Source organism: Triticum aestivum, chromosome 7B, assembly GCF_018294505.1.
Source record: "Triticum aestivum cultivar Chinese Spring chromosome 7B, IWGSC CS RefSeq v2.1, whole genome shotgun sequence".
Taxonomy (NCBI): domain Eukaryota; kingdom Viridiplantae; phylum Streptophyta; class Magnoliopsida; order Poales; family Poaceae; genus Triticum; species Triticum aestivum.
The window spans coordinates 705,529,647-705,535,279 of NC_057813.1; the positions used below are offsets into that span (position 1 = coordinate 705,529,647).

A 5,633-nucleotide genomic window follows, 5' to 3' on the forward strand; every position below is an offset into this window, starting at 1 on the left:
AGCGGATATTCCAATTATCCAACTTAAAAGTGAAATAAGTGGTCAATTTTTACTAGTTTTATTATGCATTATGCTAGTGTTTATTCATCATCTAAGAAAACATCCTAGCCGCATCTGTATCCGATTTATTTTCACCCATAGATGAACCCTAACTAATTTGATGCAACTAAAATTTGAAGAACCCTATCTAGGCAGAGGTAGGGGAGGGGAGGAGCAGGCGTGCTCACCTCGGGTGCCTGCGGCGAGAGAGGGGCAGGCGGCGTCGAGGTCCGGGTCGGCGCTCGGGCGGGCGACGGAGGGCGGCGTCGAGGTCGGGGTCGGGGGCGGCGTTGAGGTCGGGGCGGGGGCGGCGTTGAATCCGGGGTCGGGGGCGGTGTAGAGGGTGTGCGGAGAGCGTGCAGCGGCCGACGGGCGACGGCGCCGACGAGAGCGGAGGAGTTCGATTGGGGGGGGGGGGAGTGGCCGTGGGGAAGGACGAACTCGGTGGTTAAGTCAGAAGTAGCAGCAGCGCGTTCCTGAAAGTGCGCTACTGCTACGTTAGCTACAGCGCGTTCTAGGATACGCGCTGCTGCTACTTCTTTCTCTTTTTTTTCCCTTTTTCATTTATTTTTCTTCACATTTTATTTTTTTCCTTTCACCTTCTTCTATTTCTTTCATTTTTAATTACCTTTCTATTTGTTTTTCATTTAATTTTATGTCCTTTAGCAGTAGTGAGTTTAGAATAAAATGCGCTACTACAAAGAAAGTAGCGGTAGCGCGGTTCTATATAGATCGCTACTACTATGTGTAGCCTATCGGCTAAGCCGTGGGAATTTTAGTAGTAACGTGTTTACAGCAACACGCGCTACTGCTAGGAAATTATCTGCAGTGCGGTTTGCACAGGCGCGCTACTGCTACTTAGCACTAGCGTGCTTTTTTGATCCACGCTACTGCTAAAATTCTGTGTATTAGATTTTTCCTAGTAGTGTCTGAAGGTGCACCGCGTGGTGCTGTTGCACTCACAAAAGGCGAGCTGGCATTTGCTCCATGTTCTTGAACCCCAGATGAATTGAAGCAGATGAAGACTGCCTTTCCGGATGGTGGATGGTGTCTGCAACTGAAACTCTCAGGACAAGGAAAGTGCTGTAGCATGAATGCTCACTATAGCAGGTGACTTCATACAATATGCGGTCACTCTGATGAATCCGTTTCATGGCCGCGCAATTCGTGGTGTCTTTGTAGGTACATCTGTAATATTACCTGCATCGTGATAGAAAGACGTAGACCAATTTCTGGGTAAAACAAACTCATGAAGATCCAACCTTTTCATATTCTACTTTGTCTGAATATCATGAAGCAAAGCACCTGGCTGCACTTGGCACAGTTGAAATCAAAATTACCAATCCCCGTTTCCCGTGTTCAACATGCCTGATATGTGTTATACTGCCGCCCTCTACCGTATTGTAGATGCTCACTTCACATTATATGTTTGCATGCCACGTGTCCTAGTGTGCCTCACAGACAGCACCCTTTCCCACTCCTTTTACGCTTATCTCTTCGCACACTGGCCCATGGTTGCGTCCTCAATTCCCCACTCTCCTCTTCTTCCTTTCATCGCCAGCTACTGCCTACTCCCAAGTAGACATGTGCATGGGCAACCCGGCCCGGAGGCCCGAGCCAGAAAGCCCGGCATCTGGGCAAGGCCCAAGCTCCATTTTTTCACCCAAAAGCCCAAAAAAGCCTGAAATGGCAACAAATGTATATTTTTATTTCAAACATAGGTATATTATATTATTTTAATATCCCGAATATAATTATTTTAATTAAAAAATTACACTGTTCATGTGTTTCGGGTCCGGGATTGGGATATTTTGCTTCGGACTTTACAAAGCCTGGCACGAAACCCGACCCAACCCGGGGTTTGAACAAGTTTACTCCCAAGCCACTATAAATTCCCATGCGCGAACAATGTTGTGAGAGGCTCCCAACACACACTGGATCACCGACGGTTTAGCGTTGGGGGGGGGGGCATTGATGCTGCGAGGAGAAACCACCATTGTTGCAGCAAACCGTCGTCCAGCGAAGCATCACCTCCTTGTGCCTACGATAAAGACTATGGAGTGAGTAGGTTGTCCGTGACTACGACCATCGATGCCGCAACCGGCTAGGCGCGAGGCTGTGAATGGCGATGCAGAATGCTAGGACCAGCGGTTGCTGATGATGCTGCAAACGACCGCATCCAGTTGGCGGTGGTGCAATCGGTGAGGTGCGGTGCTGTGATCGTCGATGCAAGATGTTGGGACCGGGGGATGTGCATAGTTAGTGCCGCCATGACGATGATATGAGGGAACCGGGGGCCAGCGACAACAAGAGGCGAATGGCGATAATACGTCGACAAGCTGCAATGGTGACCAAGACGAGATGTGACGCGGGGAGGGGGCGGTGCTCGCTGTTGCTAGCTCTATCCCCCACAATTTTGGTGCGAGCAGTGGGCAAAGGAAACAACGACAGCGGAGGCCAGATCTAATGACGAAGAGGGTGGCGACTCCACAACTCTCGAGAGGACCTATCTGGGCTCCCAATCGCCTGACCGACGCAGATCACTGCCCTATTTCTATACCTTAATCTATTATTCAGTATGCTTATTAGTTATGTAAAATATACCCCAGCAAGTTTAAATATGAGTAAACGTACCGTATTTTGAAGTAATTTAGTAAGAAAAGGTTAAATGTGACCATCGACTCATTAGAAAATAGACGTGCCACAACCGTCACGTTTACTTAAATGTGTCATGTCACACACGTTTAAGCGTGGCCCGGATGGGGCCGACCCAGATGGCTAGGTATGGATCTGATTTCGGAGAGGCGGTCACAATTGGAGCTGTGGCGCCACGCATGAGATGAGGCTGAGCCCACGACCAGTACGCCTCTCCTTTCCCTTAAAAAAAATACTATCACGCCCCTCTTTTTTTTAGAATCTCAAAAGGAAAAAAAAAACACGCCCCTCCTCTTCCGGTCTTCCCTCCCCTGCCGGACCTTCGTCGGCCGGCGCGTCTACAGGTTCCAGGCTTTGCAGCTCCGCGTCGGCCTCGCCCATGGAGCTCGCGGTGAGAGCCGCAGCGGCTTCCTGCTCCTCCTCTTCCCGTCGCGCCACCCCCCACGCGTCCCCTGACGCCTTGGCCGCAGCCTAGGCCTGCCGCTGCCGACTCGCCGGGTGGCCGTCGCCGCGGTAGCCATCGCACTCGACCCGGTATGTACCTACGCCACTAGCTAATTCTCGTCTCAGGGAAGGCACGGGAAGCCGTTGTGTCGCCCACCAAATGTTTGGTGTTATGCCTAGGCGGGGCTTTGGCAGGAACCAAGCTTTGTATTTAGTAGAGTAATTAATCGAGAGCTAGGATAAGTTTAGCAGGTATTTTCAGTCATGGCCTGCACTGCTGATATTTGGCCACCAGATGCAAAGGCTGAACCTCGCATGGTAGATTAGTGACTGAGCTAAATGGTTATATGGCTGCTAATATCTGTACTTCTGTTGCCTTACATGCATAGGATGAGTGGTCTCTGCAATCTAGCCTCCAGTATTTAACTCGGAAGAGCTAATCTTGCTAGCAAGTGACCATGTATGCGTCGGCAAAGAAGCAACCTGTTTAAATAGCATAGTTTACAGTCGCATTAAGTGTAAGCGTTTGATGTTAGGCTAAGTTTGGACTTTATTCATGCCGTGTGGAACTGACGTTCACTATGCGAACAGTTTCAGGAGATCAAAACAGAGCAGAATGATGCTTCAAAAACTGAGGTGTTCGCATGCCCTGTTTGCTATGAACCGCTGATAAGGAAAGGGCCGCCAGACATGAACCTGTACGTCTAAAGTCCATGAATTATCTTCATCTCACATGCATATCTGGTTGCTGGATTAGGATTTATGTTGTTTTGGCTTCTACGTGTGTCCCAGGCCAGCGATTTATAGGTCTGGATTCAAGTGTTCAAAATTTAACAAGTCATTCACCAGCGAAGATGTCTTCTTGGATCTCACTGTCGTCTAATCAGGAATGAAAGAATACAGTGGACTCAAGCTTGCTAGAACCGAACTGTTCAGGAGCCCGCTCATCTCCTTTCTTTATGAGAGGGGGTGGCGTCAGAACTTCAATCGGAGTGGCTTCCCTGGCCGCGATGAAGAGGTACATTGCTTGGCTGCCTCATTCTTCAATTCCATATCCTTAGCTGTTACTTCTCAGCGAGAAACTATTTATATTAAGTCGTGCATCTGTCAAAGCCAAGTATTTGGTGCTTCATGTTTTTGTGTTGCAAAAAAATGATCGCCACTCTTTCATATCAAGATAATATTCATGTTTTGTGGCTTGTTTTCAAGGAAGTTTGCAAGCTCTGGGGCATACTCATCTGTGATTGCTTTGGACTTTTTTGAGAATATCCTCCACCAATGCTATGACTACATCAAACAAGAAGAAACCCCTATGAACACGTGAGCTTTCTTGGTGTTTATTTTGAGCTTTTCCTGTGAGGATTGAAAAAAGGTTTTGTAAAATCCAACAGCCAACTCTAACAAACCATCAAGTAGACAACTTGGGCCATCTAATTTTTGTGTGGAAACTAGTGCTTTATTTCTCTTTAATACCAAAACGACTAACATCTATGTGGTCAGCATCTAATTGAACGGCATGTAAATATGTGATAACGTGCTCCCTTAGTTCAATCTATTACTACCTCAGAATGTTCTTTTTGATCCAAGTACACTACAGTAATTGTGAACATTCATTAGCAGTATTCGATGATGCTTCTAGCAAATACTTACTGTTCTCTTCTTTTGGTTCTGCAGGAACCTCGCTCTCGTAAGGGCCGGTATTTCGAGGCTCCCTTTTCCTTCATGTTCAATTGATGCCATTCATGCTGGAGCTGCTATCCACTGCTGGCCATCCCCTTCAATTGCGGTATACTGTCTCATTCGCACTTTTGATTCAATATTGTACATGGTTCGTAACTTAACATAGTAAAACTGGTTTCTTCGGAATTGCGATCTTGTTTGTCAATGAACAATTAGCCAATCCAGAAAGTTTACACCACTTGTATTTCGTTAGTTATTAACTGCTGAATGCGTCTATAAAGTCAACCTCAATAGTAGCTTAGTTAGTTTGGGTTGAACAGCTTTGTGCAGGAACAGGGCATCATGCGATGACCTGTGTACCTTATCTAGAGACCTCCTCCCCATTACATTAATGGATCAGGAGACCTCCTCCCCATTACATCAATACAGAGTGCTTCACTAATCTGTCTAGGTAGTTACGCAGGAGATAGAAGCTGCTCCCTCCAGATGGCTCAATCTACTCTCTACCCTCGACACACTTAATATGGCAGCCTATGCTTCGCAGTTCTAGAAAAATAATAGAACGCTTGTTGCTGGGTCACGGCTATACCAAAAGTACTATACGATGTTTCTTGTAGCATTCACTAGTGCAGCTTCATTTTCGAGGGTAATCAGCTGCTAGCCTCTGGATCTTTTCGACACAATCCTTATCTAGAGGAGGCGAGATCCTTCTTTTCACATTTCCCTGGAATTTGAGAAACGAAAGAGATGAAAATCAGTGGTGTTCCATAATGAATTCAGCATACTTATGGAATAAAACCTTCTTTTTAGATGTG

At 46.9% G+C, this 5,633-nt stretch overlaps 1 pseudogene; it reads left to right on the forward strand.

Moving 5' to 3' along the window:
• The first annotated feature begins 2,974 nt into the window (after positions 1-2,974).
• On the forward strand, positions 2,975-5,368 carry LOC123158542 (uncharacterized methyltransferase At2g41040, chloroplastic-like; annotated as a pseudogene).
• The last annotated feature ends 265 nt before the right edge of the window (positions 5,369-5,633 follow it).